This window comes from Lactuca saligna, chromosome 3, assembly GCF_052625555.1.
Source record: "Lactuca saligna cultivar CGN05327 chromosome 3, ASM5262555v1, whole genome shotgun sequence".
Taxonomy (NCBI): Eukaryota; Viridiplantae; Streptophyta; class Magnoliopsida; order Asterales; family Asteraceae; genus Lactuca; species Lactuca saligna.
Window position 1 is genome coordinate 209,238,187 of NC_136419.1, and position 18,510 is coordinate 209,256,696.

Sequence of the window (18,510 nt, forward strand, 5' to 3'; positions counted from 1 at the left end):
AAACGAATGAACAGCCTCCCTTAAAGCCTTACCAGCCTCCAATGCCATACCCAGCCCGAGCCAAGAAAGAGAAGCAGGAAGAGGAATATCAGAAGTTTCTAGACCACATTAAAACTCTTCAAATCAACATTCCTTTCATTGAAGCCGTCATGCAAATGCCCAAGTATGCAAAGTTCCTTAAGGAACTCCTCACCAATAGAAGAAAGATGGAGGAAGTGCAGAAGGTAGTGCTTAATGAGAACTGCTCCGCCGCAATGCTAAACAAGTTACCAAAGAAGAAGGGTGATCCGGGGAGCTTAACTTTACCTTGCCAATTTGGCAACTTGGCTGAAATTCATGCCTTAGCTGATTCTGGAGCAAGTGTGAACCTTATGCCCTACTCGTTCTTTAAGAAGCTAGACCTCCCGGAGCCAAGGCCAATTCGCATGGCAATTCATTTGGCAAACAAGACTGTCACCTTCCCAAGAGGCATATGTGAAGATTTGCTAGTGAAAGTGGACAAATTTGTTTTTCCGGCTGATTTCATCATTCTAGACATGGAGGCGGATCCGCAAGTGCCAATTATACTTGGAAGGCCTTTCCTCAACACAGCTAGCGCTATCGTAGACATGAGAGATTCTAAGCTCACCTTGCGAGTTGGGGACGATTCAGTAACATTCGGGGTAGACCAAGCTATGAAGTACTCTAAGAGTAGTGACGACACGACGTTCTCAATCGACATGCTCGACGAACTATTGGAGGAAGACATACCTGAAGATTCTAGCAAGTTTGCAGCTTTAGATGAAGCATTTGATCCAGAAAAGGATTTATTAGAGATTCAAAGACTGTTGGAAGAAGCGGAGTATGAAGAAATAATGAAGCAATCTGAGAGCCCTACTCGCCGAGTAGACCCGATCTACTCGTCGAGTACATCTGCAGAAAAGATAGAAGTCGTGAATGCAGCTGCAAACTCGCCGAGTACCACACCTGCACTCGGCGAGTCCGTCACTAAGAACAACCAAACAGAGCTTAAAATGTTACCCGACCATCTGGAGTATGCCTTTCTGGAAGAAGGAAATCAGAAGCCTGTAATCATAGCCTCGGATCTATCCAAGACGGAAAAGGAGGAACTTGTACACGTGTTGAAGAAACGGAAACGAGCCATCGCATGGAGCATCTCCGACATCAAGGCCGGTGGTGCAACACCAAAGAAGATTGAACCCGAACATGCAAGAAGTCGTCAAGAAGGAGGTGGTCAAACTCTTAGATGCAGGAATCATCTACTCCATTTCCGATAGTCCATGGGTGAGTCCGGTCCAAGTGGTGCCCAAGAAAAGAGGAATGACGGTCATCACCAACGAAAATAACGAGTTAATCCCGACGCGAACGGTAACCGGTTGGCGAGTGTGCATCGATTATCGAAAGCTAAACGATGCCACTCGTAAAGACCATTTCCCCCTTCCTTTCATAGATCAAATGTTAGAGAGAGTATCGGGCCATAGCTATTACTGCTTTCTAGATGGGTTTTCAGGGTATTTTCAAATACCCATAGACCCAATGGACCAAGAAAAGACCACATTCACATGCCCAAGTGGGACTTTCGCCTATAGACGCATGCCTTTTGGACTATGTAATGCACCTGTGACATTTCAAAGGTGTATGGTCGCCATATTCCATGATATGGTGGAAAAATTCATGGAGGTCTTTATGGATGACTTTTCTGTATTCGGATCCTCTTTTCACGACTGTCTCACAAATCTTGACTCAATGCTTGCTAGGTGTGAGAAAACCGACTTGGTCCTAAATTGGGAAAAATGTCACTTCATGGTCAAGGAGGGTATAGTTTTGGGACACAAAGTCTCTAAAAAGGGAATTGAGGTGGATCGGGCAAAGATAGACACCATTGCCAAATTACCCCCACCAACTAATGTGAAGGGCATTAGGAGTTTTTTTTGGGACACGCAGGTTTTTACCGGCGTTTTATAAAGGATTTTTCCAAAATCACGAAACCTATAACACAATTATTACTTAAAGATGCACCCTTTAATTTTACTAAAGAGTGTTTAGAGGCATTTGAATTTCTAAAGGAAAAATTAACTAATGCCCCGATCATTATTGCACCAAATTGGAACTTACCCTTTGAGATCATGTGCGATGCTAGTGACTATGCATTAGGAGCGGTCCTTGGTCAAAGGGTTGATAAGCACTTTCAACCCATCTATTATGCTAGCAAGACCTTAAACCCCGCCCAAGAGAATTACACTACTACTGAAAAAGAATTGTTAGCTGTGGTTTATGCTTTTGACAAATTTCGCCCTTACTTGGTTTTATCTAAAACCACTGTTTTTACTGACCACTCGGCTATCAAGTATTTGTTTTCCAAACAGGATGCTAAGCCAAGACTGATACGATGGGTGCTGCTTCTTCAAGAATTCGATATAGAGATACGAGACAAGAAAGGAATGGAGAATGTAGCGGCTGATCATTTATCTAGGCTCGAGAACCCGCAATTGCAAGAAGATAAGGATGGAGATGAATTTCCGGATGAATACATTATGGTGTCCGTGGGAGAGGAGCCATGGTTCGCAGACATAGCTAACTATTTAGCTACAAATTACATCCCGAAGGATTATAGTAGTCAACAAAAGAAGAAATTCTTTGCGGAGATCAAATATTACTTTTGGGACGATCCATACCTCTTCCGAAGCTGTGCGGATGGAATTATAAGAAGATGTGTGTTCGGGAAGGAAAGCCGAAGAATACTAGAACATTGCCATAGCAGGCCCATGGGAGGACATCATGGAGCACACTATACTGCAAAGAAGATCTTTGACATTGGGTTCTATTGGCCTACAATCTTTAAAGATGCAGCCCAATATGTCAAAGAATGTGATGCTTGTCAAAGGGTGGGAAACATTTCATCTCGAAATGAAATGCCACAACATAGCATCCAAGTGTGCGAGGTGTTCGACGTATGGGGCATTGACTTCATGGGACCTTTTCCCACATCCAAAGGAAACAAGTACATACTAGTGGCGGTCGATTATGTTTCAAAATGGGCGGAGGCGCAAGCTTTACCAACAAATGATGGACGCGTAGCGGTACGATTCTTGAAGAAACTATTCTCACAGTTTGGTGTTCCGAAGGCCCTAATCAGTGACCGAGGCACACATTTTGCCAATGATCAATTGGAAAAGGTGCTCAAGAAATATGGGGTTACCCATAAGTTCTCCACATCATACCATCCACAAACTAGTGGACAAACAGAAGTGACCAATCGAGCCTTGAACCGTATTTTAGAGAAATCGGTGGGAAGCAACCGCAAGGAATGGTCGGATAAATTGGATGACGCACTATGGGCATTTCGTACAGCTTTCAAAACACCTATTGGTACTACACCATATAGGTTAGTTTATGGAAAGCAATGCCATTTACCGGTCGAGATCGAGCATAAGGCATATTGGGCTTTAAAGAGGTGCAACTTCGATATAGAAGAATTGAAGACCAACCGGTTGATGCAAATGAATAACCTTGAAGAACTCAGAAATGATGCTTATTCTAGTTCATGGCTCTATAAAGAAAAGACCAAGAGATGGCATGATAAAAGAATCAAGAGCAAAGACATTCATGAAGGCCAAAAAGTATTGCTTTTCAATTCCCGATTAAAACTTTTCTCGGGCAAACTCAAATCAAGGTGGGATGGTCCCTTTTTGGTCAAGACGGTGTTTCCACACAGGGCTATAGAGTTGATCTCAAGAGACGGCACACCATTCAAAGTCAATGGTCATAGAGTAAAGAAATATGAAGAAGGTGTCCCCCGGAATGAACGATTGGAGGAGTTGCTACTATGCGGGATTGCAAATACGTAGACGGGGCGGAGTCCAGCTAATGACTCCATCAAAAGAAGCGCTTCTCGGGAGGCAACCCGAGTTTCAAGTTTGCATTTTCTTTCCTTTTCTTTATTTTTCATTTTTTTTCATTCTTCTTCGTTTATTCTAAGTCTCTAAATGCTTGAGGACAAGCTATGCTTTGAGTGTGGGGTGGATGGGCTAAACAAATGAATTGATACATTAAATTTTTCCAAAATACAAATTTTTTCAACCTGTGACATCTACTCGGCGAGTATATCGATTATACTCGGCGAGTAAGTGCCCGACTGCAGCCAAAAGTTGATAATACGCGCGTCTACTCGGCGAGTAGACCCATTCTACTTGGCGAGTAGCCGGTTAAAACCCAGTAAAATAAAGCCTGTAAAAAAATGTTATTATTCACCATTTCATCCCAACACTCGCTGAGCACTTTCTCTCAGCCGCCTCTCTAAGCACTTTTCAAGATCTCTTCAAATTTCTACTTGTTTCTCTTCATTCAAGCAACAAGGTAACATCTTTACCCTTTAATTTCATGAAAGGTTCAATTTTTATCACAGATCTGCCCATATTTGATGTGATTTCGGATTTGGGGAGTTTTTCTCAAATTCTAGGGTTTTGATTTAGTCATGAATTAGATGTTGTTAGGAGTAATTTCTTCAAGATCTATGGTTAGATAAGTAATTACAACAAAACCCTATGAACAATTTGGACTATCGCACAGATTACACAGATCCGATCTCGATCTGTCAAGAAGTTCATACTACTCGCCGAGTAGGTTCGTGTACTCGGCGAGTAGGTCACAGTGAGATCATATATTTTCTTGTTTTAATTACTGGGTGTTGTTTGTTGCTGTGTTCTTGATATGTGTATGCAGGTAGCATGGCAAGAAGAGGCCAATCTTCACGTGGGGGAAGCCATGGTGATATGCCATGGTTAGCTTTTCAACAAATCACCTCCAAATCGTCCAAAACTCAAGCTCTAAATAGGTTGGAAGCACTTAGACAGAAAGAAATCCACTTTCCAAATGCAGTGGATTGGGGATGGATGGGCAATGTTGGCTTGGAAGAAGAACTCACCCCATACTTGGTGAAAGATTGTAATTTGGGCTATGCCAACATCACTTGTGATGGTTGGTTGCAATTGTTCAAAATCCAAGAGCCGGTATACACGGAGTTGTGCTGGGAATTCTTTGCTACCATCTCATTCCGAGGTGGTAGTGAGTTTTACAATCCTAACACGATCTCGTTTTCTTTGGGTGGGGAGCTGCGACAATGCAGCATGGTCGAGTTCTCTTGGCGGTTGGGCATTTATGACCAAGACATGGCGATGACGGATTATTTTGAAGCCTTCTTGGAAAATACCTACAAAGAACTTCCCGAGGAGGTGGTGGCATCGACATGGTGGAGTACAATTGCTAACCGAGTCTACATACCTTCCACTGCGCAAGAAGGTCACATCCGTTCTCTGATCCACCGACTCATTCACCGGTTCGTTGCAAGCACGATCAACATGCGGAAGGATGGGGACAAAGTTCCCACCCTTGACATCTTCTACTTGTGGAGTATCATCACTCCAGATGTTTTCTGCAACCTTCCTTACTGCATTGCCAAATTTCTTGCGGAGGGGGCAGTCAAGGAGAAGATAAATTCGAAGATAAATGGGGGCATGTTGATTACCCGACTTGCCAAATCATTTGGGATCTTGGATTTGCTGCAAGGTCAAGCGCTAACGATTATCCACCCTCCTCCGTTCAACACTGCACTTTATAGGAGGGCGCGGATAGTTGAAAAATTTGGTGATTCCTTTACTATTCCGAATGAAGATGAGCCGGCGGTCCCCGAGGAGCCGGGAAGGCGGGTTCGGCCAAGGAGCGAACGGGTACGGGAAGATCCACCGGTTATTCCGGTGGAGGATAACGATGGTTGGAACCAAGTAGAGTACCAACACTACTTGGATGATATTGGGCGAGGGGTTAACTACACTAATCAATCCTTCGAGTATCTTTTCCAACAAATGCACATTGCCCCGAGACCTGGACCCAGCTACCCTTATATCATGGATTGGGACGAGAGGATGCGAAGAAGGGATAGAGAGGGAGGAAGTGGAGCAGGAGGAGCCGGAATGGAAGAGGAAGATTGAAGACTTTGTTTTGTTTTTATTTATGATGTTTTGTTTTAAGACAATTGTTGACATTTTGGATTTTGTTATGGTGGTTGAAATATTAGTGTCACTGTTAGTTTTCTTTTCAGGTATTGAAGATAGGAAGCATGCTAATTAGTAAGGGTCAAGAGAGGAATGAGAGACTTTTTGAGTGATTATGGAGTCTTGTCCCTAGGATTGAGTCCATACGAGTCAAGAGTCTTATGGAGTGTTGCTGCTTAGGAAATTCGAGTGAGAGTACATTTATATTTCCATTTCAACACCAAAGTCAAGAGATACAACAGTTAAAAGAAATATGGAAATATACGCCCTACTCGCCGAGTGCACTAACATTACTCGGCGAGTACATATGCTTTTACACGAACTGCTTTACCATCGAGTTCTACTCGCCGAGTCTTCGAGGCTACTCGCCGAGTAGCCTGCTGCATGAGGAGTTTCTGAATTGCTCTGGGTAATTTTTCTGCAACATTTATACACTTTTTATGAATTACTACTGAAGATTTTTCAACAACCCTGTTCCTTGGAGTTTTTCGAGCTATCAACCACACGAGACGTATGACACCCGTTCCATGGATGAGCTGTTCCCATGGGTAAAGTCAAAAGAAGAAGGAGCTGAAGAGGAGAGTGTCAACCTAGCGACTGCTACCCCAGGGGAGTTTGTTCCAACATTCACTCTATTTGCATTTTTAGTTGGTATAATATGCAATGAGGGCATTGCATAAAATAAGTGTGGGGTAGGGGGTTAGTCACATCTTAGAACACTTAGAATCTTAATTTAGGCTAATTTTTAAAAATTGTTGCATACCAAAAATGCTTAGGTCTTAATTTTAGAAAATTTTGGTAAAAAAATTAGGATTCCATGTTAGAATTGTGTTAATAATTGCATGAAAACCCAAATGTTTAGTTAAGCCTATATACGTTCTAGTGCATTTGTGGCTTCCTTATTTCAGTGAAATCATGAGACAAAAACACGACCTTGCTCAACTTGAGGGATGCAATATGTTTAGCAGCCTAAACCTGAAATGTATCCAGGAAAGTTTTTATCATTAGCCAATAAAGGTTGAGATTGAGCGCCCCTGCTTAAGCATGTAGGGATTTGAGTGAAAAAAATTGAGAAATACATGAAAAAAAAGAAAATAATTACTAGAAAAAGTTGTAAGAATTTTGGAGCAAATGAAGTAAAGACTTAAAGATCAAAATTCCAAGAAATCCAAAAAGTTGAAGATACCAAAAATCAATCAAGACAAGGTGGTGAATTCAAAGATATCAAAGATCAAATATCAAGAAAGTGAAGAATTCAAAGAGCTCCATAGTGGTATCGAAAAGTTATAATTCTAGAATATGTATGCTTGGGTTGGTCAATTAAAAATACCTTGAGGGTAAAGAGATTTTCTGAGGATGGATTCGGAGGGTTGCATAAAATGAGCATAGTTCGGGGTGAGTGGGCGAATGTTTATGAGGATTGTGAGTATTTGAAGTATGGGGGGTTTTTAGGAAATTTTAGACACAAATGCATGCGTTGCGGTCTTGGCATAATGGCTGGGTTAGATTGGAGTTATTATATGTGATTCTAATATGTTTAAAATTTAGTTTTGCTTGGGGGCAAGCAAAAGTCAAGTGTGGGGTATTTTGATATGTGCATAGTTAGTTAATTATTTAGCATATATTCTTAGTTATTTTTGATTAATTATGTGAATAATGTGGACAAAAGGTACTTAAAATGTTGTGAATTTTGTTTTCAGTCCAAAAGATATGCTTGGAAGTAAAAAGGAGAAAAGGGAAGCAATTGAAGATCAAAGAGTGAAAGAAGGTGATATACTCGGCGAGTAGATCGACTCTACTCGTTGAGTACACGAGGATGTTCCAGAAGATAAATACGACTGCGGATTCAAGACGGATAAGTATGGACCTACTCGGCGAGTTGGTTCTGCTACTCGCCGAGTACACCCTGTTGTGGGATATCTATAAAATACGAATCCTTATCTCATGGGATCACACTCCTGGCGATTTTTGAAGGTTTAGCTGCGACTAAGAGCCCCAGAAGACGCTAAGGAACCCTAAGCTTCAATATTTGGAAGAATTCAAGCAATTAGGTTAATTCTACCACTTAGACTTAGGAATTGAATATGTTTGCTTTAGTAAACTTTGTTTTTATGTTTGTTTCTACTGCAATTATGAGCTAAATTCGTTTTGTTTCTGTTTGGGGAATACCAAAGAACACCTATGGTTTGATTATTGATTTTTGCTTAATTTTCTATTGGTGATTTATTAAATTAAGTTTGTTAAAGAACCTTACGTATTAATCACTACTATTTTCTGTTAATTGGAAGGCAATTAGGCTGCATGAACATCACTTAATTGTTAACCTCATATGTCTATGTGAATACTAAACCATATGCTTAGAAGTAATGATTATGAAACTAAGATTAATAAGAAAATAGGAAGATTAATGTGTGAGCTTGTTTGAGAAACCATCAACAAGAGGTTAATTGAATTAATAACTTAATTGACCATTACAAATCTTATTTAATCCAAACAATTAATCTAGGGAATTAATTAGTTTAAACACCTGATCAACGCTTAAATTAGTTAATTGTCTAAGGGTTAGGAGTAATGAACATGAACCTAACTATTATAATTGGTAACCAATAGCAATTAATCTACCATAAACTTAAATAACCATAGGAGTGAATTGGTTGAACCTAAATGGAAACATCTTTATCAAATTTGGTGAATAGTTGTTGCTTTAGTTAATTAGTTAATTTAGTTTGTCTAAGTTTATAGTCTTGCAAAACTAGAGAAAAACCCTTTACTTTTATTATTTGTTTTAGTTAAAATTAGTTATTAGTTTAATTTTCCGTTCCCTGAGTTCGATACCTTACTTATCAATCTATACCACTAAAAGACAGGTTCACTGCCTTTGTGTGCTCAATTTATTAACTAAAAGTAGGGATAAAACTAGTTGGTTTAACACACATCAGAGTCAAACAATCGGATGCAGAATCTAGCTCCAAACACACAACACGCCGCAAGTAGGGCTTGCCCAACTCCAACAATTTTGATATAGAATAGGACCTCGGATAATTTTTTTTTCTTATTTTCTTTGAACTTGTAATCGGAGACCTCTAGATAGGTCAAAATTTTCCTAAACATGAAGCATAATATTACCCACCGTATGTGTGATATATATATATATATATATATATATATATATATATATATATATATATATATATATAAGTATGTCTTTATATACCTCTCGAAACTCAGCGGATTATTGAAATTGCTATATCTACTTTGAAACCATTAACTAATGTCAAAACAAATTACAAGATATGACTAACCTTCTAGTGCACAATTGTCAATTCATTAGAAACTTATAGTCCTTATTATTATTTCTCTATGAGAACATGCCTCCTCGTAGATCATTGCGCAGAAACTCAGCTCCAACACCACCTCCACCACCCCCTCCAACTATGGATACAACAATGTTCCAAGCTGCTGTAATAGCCGTTGTAACTGCAGCGATGACACAAATCAGTAACAACGGGTCAGGAGGAGGAATAAACAGCTCTACAAGTGGCCGAAACCAGCGCCGTACTGGGGAATGTACTTACAAGGACTTCACCAATAGAAAACCTATTCGCTTTAGTGGAACTAAGGGAGTAAAGGCTCTATCCCAATGGATAAAGAAAACGGAAGCCGTGTTCGAGATTTGCGCGTGCCCCGAAGAAAGCAAAGTGAAATTCGCCGCTTATACTTTCTCTGAACGAGCCCTAACGTGGTGGAACGGCCACATCAAGGCACTAACCCTACCGGTGGCAAACTTCATGGGTTGGGAAAACCTGAAACGAATGCTCCTATGAGAGTACTGCCCCCGAGGTGAGATTCAAAAGCTTGAACAGGAACTGTGGGACCTTACGATGGTAGGCTCGGACATCGCATGCTATACCAATAGATTCAGTGATTTGGTAATACTTTGCCCAGGAATGATGATCCTGGAAAGCCAAAAGGTGGAAAGGTATATTTGGGGACTATCACCCCAACTTCGAGGGAGTGTGTTAGCCTCCAAACCCACGACGTTTGACAATGCCAAAGAACTGGCGCAATCTCTCATCGATCATGGTGTCTATCCGAGTGTCACGACCGTCATCGCCGAACCAACCGAAGGAAGCAACAACAACGACAATAATGTCAACAACAACAGCAAGAAGAAGTTCTGGAACAAGAGGACAGGTCAAACTTCACAAGAACCTTCAAAGAAACAAATGGTGGCGGTCCATGCCGCTACTACCCCCACTGCAACCCCTACACCAGCAAAGCAATATGCTGGAAACCTGCCAAAGTGCAGCAAATGCAATTACCACCACCACGGTAACTGCCGTGAAATGCACTGTAAAAAATGCGATAGGAAAGGGCACACTGCCCGTTTCTGTAAGGTACTAGCGCGACCAATCACTCAAGTTCCTGGTACTGGAGTAAGCCAAGCATGTTATGGGTGTGGAGAAACTGGGCACTTTAAAAGGGATTGCCCCAAGGCAAGGAATGTTGGCGGTGTTGGAAGAGTGCTGGCGATAGGACAAAATGAAGCAATAGCGGACCCCACGGTGGTTATGGGTACGTTTCTCCACGACAACATTTATGCATGCATACTCATTGACTGCGGTGCGGAGAGAAGTTTTGTGAGTCATAAATTCAAACACCTACTTAATCAAAAACCCCAACCACTTAATAAAATATTCACTGTAGAAATGGAAAATGGTAAAACGGAAAGCGCAAGCAATATGTACGTAGGATGCACATTAAATTTAAACGAGCACTTGTTTCAAATCGACCTTATGCCCATTTCAATAAGAAGTTTCGATGTCATCATCGGTATGGACTGGTTAAGCCTTCACTATGCCGATATACTTTGTCATGAAAAGGCCGTTCACCTCAATCTGCCAAACGGCGAAACTCTTGTCAATTATGGTGACAAACCTAGTTCAAATTTACAAATCATCTCCAATGTCAAAGCACAAAAATATCTTCGCAAAGAACTGTCCAGCCAACTAAACGAGCTGCTGAGCAAAGGCTTCATCAGACCAAGCTTCTCACCATGGGGAGCACCAGTCCTATTCGTGAAAAAGAAGGACGGATCCTTCCACATGAGCATCGATTACCGAGAACTGAGCAAACTCACGATCAAGAATTGATATCCCCTACCGCGCATAGACGATTTGTTCGATCAACTCCAAGGAGCAAGCTACTTATTAAAGATCGACCTAAGATCTGGTTATCACCAACTACAAGTACTGGAAGGAGACATCCCCAAAACGGCATTCCAAACACACTATGGTCACTTAGAGTTTGTAGTGATGCCCTTCGGATTGACAAATGCACAAGCGGTGTTCATGGACTTGATGAACCGAGTATGTCGTCCCTTCCTGGATAAATTCGTAATCATGTTCATAGATAATATACTCATCTATTCAAGAAGCCAGGAAGAACACAGTCAACACCTTCGCCAAGTCTTGGAAACATTGAGGGTAGAAAAGCTATACGCAAAATTTTCAAAATGCAAGTTTTGGATTCGGGAAGTAGATTTCCTAGGTCACATAGCAAGCAAAGAGGGGATACATGTGGATCCTTCCAAGATCAAGGCAATTGAGAGTTGGACGACTCCAAGAACCCCAATAGAAATCTGACAATTTTTGGGACTCGCCGGATATTACCGAAGGTTCATACAAAACTTTTCGAAGATTGCCAAGCCACTTACCACCCTAACTCAGAAGACTGTGACCTTTGACTGGGGAGAAAAACATGACATCACGTTTCAGACACTAAAGCGAGCCTTATGTAGTGCGCCCATCCTAACCTTGCCAGAAGGAATAGAGGACTTCGTAGTCTATTGTGATGCGTCAAACCAAGGACTTGGGTGTGTTAGATGCAACGAGGGAAGGTCATCGCCTACGCCGCAAGGCAACTAAAGACGTACGAAGTAAACTACACGACGTACGATCTTGAACTAGGAGCAGTCATTTTCGCTCTAAAGATATAGAGGCACTATCTCTACGGCACGAAATGTACAATCTTCACCGATCATAAAAACCTCCAGCATATCCTCAACTAGAAAGAACTTAACATGAGATAGAGACGATGGGTAGAACTACTAAGTGTTTACGAATGCGAAATTCGATATCATACTGAAAAGGCTAACGTAGTGGCTGATGCACTCAGTCGAAAGGAATACTCGGGTCGCCGAGTGAAGTCTCTAACTATGACAATCCATTCACACCTGTCCACACAAATCAAGGAAGCCCAAATAGAAGCCTTGAAATCCAAAAATGCAACAAAAGAAGCATTAAGGGGAATGGATAAGAAGCTTGAAGTCAAGAGAGATGGAGTTCTTTACTTCATGGATCGAATCTAGACACCGAAGTTTGGTGGATTCAGAGAAATTGTCATGAATGAAGCCCGTACGATGCGATACTCCATACATCCCGAATCCGATAAGATGTATTTGGACCTCAAGAAACTGTACTGGTGGCCGAACATGAAAGCCAAAATTGCTACATACGTGAGCAAATGTTTGGCATGCGCCAAAGTCAAGGTAGAATACCAAAAGCCCTCAGGATTGTTACAACAACCAGAAATACCGGAATGGAAGTGGGAGCGGATAACCATGGATTTGATAACCAAATTACCCAAAATGGCAAGCAGAGTTGACTCCATCTGGGTGATCGTCGACATGTTAACTAAATACGCGCACTTCCTACCGATCAAAGAGACGGATAAATTGGAGAAGCTAACTAGAACATACCTCAGAGAGATTTTATGATTCCATGGTTTACCAATATCCATTATCTCGAACCGGGACAGTAGATTCACCTCAAGGTTCTGGCAGTCACTGCAAAGATCTCTAGGCACGAGACTTGACATGAGTACTGCATATCACCCACAAACCGACGGGTAGAGCGAGAGAACCATACAAACCCTAGAAGATATCTTGAGAGCTTGCGTAATCGATTTTGGCAAGGCATGGGACACCCATTTACCCATGGTCGAGTTTTCGTACAACAATAGCTACCACACTAGCATCAAGGCCGCCCCGTTCGAAGCCCTCTATGGCCGTAAGTGCAGATCACCTCTGTGCTGGGTTGAAGTGGGTGACACACAACTAGCAAGAGGACAAGCAACATACAACACTCTCACTGGGCCAAAAATCATAAGGGAAACCACAAAGAAGATTTTTCAGATCCAGGAACGACTGAAGGCATCAAGGGACAGACAAAAGAGTTATGCGGATAAAAGACGGAAACCCTTGGAATTCTAGGTTGGAGACCGTGTTCTACTAAAAGTCTCGCCCTAGAAAGGATTAATACGTTTTGGAAAGCATGGGAAACTGAACCCAAGGTACATCGGACCATTCAAGATCCTTGATAGGATTGGTCCGATGGCTTACAAACTTTGATTACCTCAGGAACTCCACAACGTACTCCCTACCTTCCACGTGTCAAACCTAAAGAAGTGCTTGTCTGATGAGACCCTTGTCGTCCGTCTAGACGAAATTGCAATAAATGAAAATCTCCAATTCATAGAAGAACCAGTAGAGATCATGGATCGGGAAATTAAAAGAACCAAACAAAGCCGCATACCTATTGTGAAGGTTCGCTGGAACGGCAAGCGGGGACCTGAATACACCTGGAACGCGAGGATCAGATGAAACAAAAGTACCCGCATCTTTTTCCTAACCTGTAAACTCTATCTTAGATTAAATTTCGGGATGAAATTCCCTCTAACGGGGGGATGATGTGACAACCCTATATTTTTCCAAAGCAATGTAACACTCAAAAGCCTAATACAATGAAACTATTTGGAATCAACGGAATTAACCTCAAAAATAAAATGTTCAAAATCTAAAGTTGGGATGCATCAAATGATAGATATTGTGACAAGGTTTCCAAAACATAAAGAACATTAAAAAACTGAGTTATAATGAAAAGATTACGACTACTCAAATATTCATGACACACCTGGTAAAACATTATTTAACGTAAAATGAGAAATTTCAATAAAATGCATTTTAGCCTTAAGTATCTAAACAAAAGTCGTAGATTACGTTAAACGGTGAACATGCATAAAAAGATCGCCAAAATTGGACCTCGTATGAAGAAGTTACGAATTTTCAAAGTCTCGTAACAGTAGTAAAGAGCTAAAAACTTGAAGTGAAGATCGAACGATATTTAGCTAACGCAACCTAAACGAGAGTTGAAGGTCTCTACAATAGGAGTAAGATGATAAAAAGAAAAACGAAAATAGACGTCGGATAAAGAAACTACGAATTTTTAATGAACTTTAGCAGTCCTGGCCTATTAAAAACATAGTATTAAAAATAAAATCAAAACTGTTGGATTAGTGTCTAAGTTCATAACTATTTTTGGTATGTACTTGACCCGATGGTGCATGGTCCTTTTGGGTTACCTTCACCAAACCAACTTGATAGGATGAATTATGGAGAGAGAGGATTAATTATGATTTATTAATATATTATGAGAATAATATACTAAAGGAGAAATCATATTGGTTAATTAATATTAGTCAATAATTAATTAAGAATTAATTTTGTGGCTAAAAGACATTAATTAAACTTAAGGGACTAGAACTGTCAATTGTATGATAGTTGAATATTGGGCTAATGGACTCCATATTAGAGGGGTGGACGAATTCTATAAGGAAACCCATTTAGAAATTGTCCTAGGCCTCTAAGGAGGGAGTCCATGGGTTGCTTAGGGCTTAAGCAGTCAAATTAGGTTTTCCTTGTTAGATAACCGTAATAGCCTCAATATTTAAGGATCCCTAGAGCACCAAAAACGTGGCTAAGAGTTTCCTTAGGGTTTCCACACGTTTTTGGGTGCCTCCTCTCTTATCATTCTTCATCCTCTTGCTCTTGGTGTTTGTGAGCCATTAGAGGAGTGACACTTGTGACTCTAAGCTTTCTAAAGCCATTACAAGGAGGATTTGAGTTGTTATTACTATATAACAACAAAAGGTATGTATTCTAATCTTCTTGGTGAATTTCAAAAATAGTACTAGCATGCCAGGTTTCTTTTTGTGTTCATAAAGTTGTATAACTAATAGTGAAAACATAGATCCAACTCTAGGGTTGCATGCACACATAGGATTGTTTGTATAAAACCTATCAGTGGTATCATAGCCTTTGGTTAACTTGTTTTCAATTAGTTTTATTCAAATGTATGAACTTGACATATTAGGGTTTATGGCTAATAATCCCTGAAGGTTAGGTAATTTTCGCAATTAGGGTTGCAAAACCCTAGTTGGTGATTTTTGTTAGGGTTTCCCAAATCCTTTCCTTAGCCTCCAAGATTTTGAAATCTAGGGTTATCCAACCCTTGGATTTCGAAATTACCTCGTTCCCCAAGGTTAGATCCTAAATTTTAGGGATTTGGATTATCTCATATCTTGTAATTATCCTTTAATAGTTAAATATGGTAATTAAAGATTTTGGGTATCTCATCCCTTATTTTTGAAATCTATGTAGATGTTTAAGGGATTAGGATATCTTAAATGTATAAATGGTAATTATCCTCATGATTTAGATAATCCCTTATGATTTAATAATTAAAATTAATAGTCTAATTCAAGATAACTATTAAATCAAGAGTTTTAATATTTAAAATTTTATTTAAATGTCTTAAATTCGAAAATTTTAAGTAATATTAAAATCTAATTGTTGAAAAGTTTTAAAACTTGCCCTCAAGTTTTGGAATTTAAATTGTTGATTAAAAGTTAATTTTGAAAGTCTAAAATCCAAAACCCTAATTTTGAAAAGTTCAAATTAAACCCTTATGGTTTCATTAAATTAATTAAGTGTATAATTAAAAGAGAGTTAATAAATCCATAATGATTTTGGTTAATTAAAAGTATAATTTAAACCACCTAGTATTTTAAAAGTGTAAAATACACCCTTATACTATGTATAACATTAAAAGTTTAATATTATATATGTATAACTAAAATGCTAGTCTTACCGTTAGGAGGCCTCATTCACGAAGCCGATCTATAAGGGTGGGGGGTATAAGGTTATGGCCTATAAAATAGTTGTTTAATGGGTGTCCACTCTCACCCACCGCTTCCTTGATTGGTGGAGGATCGTTAACCGAACGGGTAGGATAGGGAAAACCCTTTACATTAAAAGTATAATGAAGTATAAAGTAACTAAAAGTTTTACAAAATTCCCAATCTTAGTTACTTTAGGCAAAAGTGAATTGATGCAATTCCATGAAATTACACTTTGTGCCCTTTCCAAGACGTTAGTGGAGCGTGTGTGGTTAACCGACACACTAAATGGTTCTAAGCAAAGGTAGCAAAGGGTGACTCGATGTTTGTCATAGTTCGGTGGAGCGTGTGTGGTTAACTGGCACATCGAATAGGTGACTGTAACATGTGGGGGCACCATGTAAGTTTGCATGGTTATTTACACCCACTTAGTGATCCTCGGTATCCCAGTCACAAACAAGAGGGGCATATCAAGATTTAAACATGCCATTGAAAAGTTCAATGAATATCAAAGGATCTAGGAGTTTTCATAGATTTAAAACTTAAATTTCTTTTTCATTTTTCATGGTGGAAAATTAGTGAATCATCATTCACTTACCTTCAAATATTCTGCAACGAGATTATGACATCCCTTTTCTAGGTTGTAGCGTATTGTGTTGGGTCCTAGCCTTAATATCTCATTTGGATGATTTATTAAGGACTCAATCTATCAACTAACGTGAATTTATGTTTTCTCCCGTTTTGTAGATGTCGAAGTTCGATAACTATGGTCTTCCCAAATCCCGTGGAACAAGCTTTCCACATGAAGATGATATTCCACGATTCGATCGAGGAACAAGAGATCATGCTTCACTTCCTCCACCTCCTCCAATTATTCTCCCTAACCTACAAGTTCTAAGGCTTGAAAAGTTCAAGCTCACTCAAGCCCTTTTGGCAAGAAAACATGGGAAACCTGTGTGTGTACACATCTTAAAGATGAAGTCACACATTGAAAGGTTAAGGATGTTGGGTGTCGAGATTTTAGGTAAGTTGGCTGTTGACTGGGTTCTTCAGTCGCTTCTTGAGTCATATAGTGAGTTCGTTAGAGAGTATTATATGATGGATCATGACGTGACCCTCATTGATTTGACCTATTTGCTTATAGCTGCTGAATCAGAAATGAATTAGCGAGCTGGTCGAGCAAATTTGTCTGGTAAATCAAACTCCCAAACTTCAATGGATATTGAAAATGGTGACATTGGAGATCCAGAAAAGGTAGATTCTGAGATAGTTCCATGTGCCATTCCAAAGAAATACATTTGCTTTTATTGCCAAGAGAAGGAGCATTGGAGACGAAGCTGTCCTATTTACCTAAGAGATCTAAGAGATGGGAGAGTCAAAATGTATGGCTCTAATTTAGGTAAAATCCATTAAATAACTCTTTTAAGTTCCTTTCTAGATTCTTAATACATGATGTGATAAGATTACATTTGATGTTTTTGTAGAATCGAAGAAAAGAGAGGAAGCTTAAGGGAAGAAGTGAGCGTAATCTAATTGTGAAGAAATGGATTTCAAACGCATTACTTGAAGATTAGATTCTTGAGCCACAACTTAGAGTTAGAATAAGAGTGCTAAGAAATATGTATTAGCATAGTTTTTCAATGAATTGCATTGAAGGACAAATTTTTCCGCAATAAGATAAAATTTTGATTTTATATTATTTATCCTTGCAATGGTGTGTATGAAAAATTGATTTTTTTGAATGTTTCTATTATTAGCAATAATGGATTTGATTCTTAATTATGTGGAAATGTCGAAAATTTACCAAATATGGAGAGTTTCTCATCACCCAAGTTTCAATTGGACAAAAACTTGGAATCATGCAATTTGAATGAGAAATTTCATATTTGAAAATTAGACTAATTCGTTGACAAAGTTTCAAGTGAAGGACTAGGAGATCGTGTACACAAAGTTGTGTGTTGATCAAGTCCACCACAAGAGTAAAAAAGATATTAATCATGATTTACTAAAGGTTTAGTAAATATGGTTATACTTATAAGATTAAGTGTAATTCTGAATTGATTGAAAGAGTTTAAATTAATAGTAGAATGAATAAGAAGAATCAAGTAGGCAGAAAGATAAAAAGTTTCTATATTCTAAGAAGAAGGGAGAGTACCTTTTATTATGTTTTATGATAGGTCTTGATGATTAAGAACCATATCTCAATTGATCCTCTAAGTGAGTCTTAGTATAATTGTATGTCTGATAAGAGGAATCAAGAATTGAAGAAATGGTTAAATCAAGAAGTCAATCATACTTCGTTCCAAAACAAGTCTTAGAGCTAAGATTGTGACATTGAGTGACAAGTCTTAAGCAGGTTTATAACATTCACCACATGTGGAAAGTTGTGATGTCTTGGATAAGACAAAGACCAACTAGGACCAATTTTGTGAAGTGTTTTGTC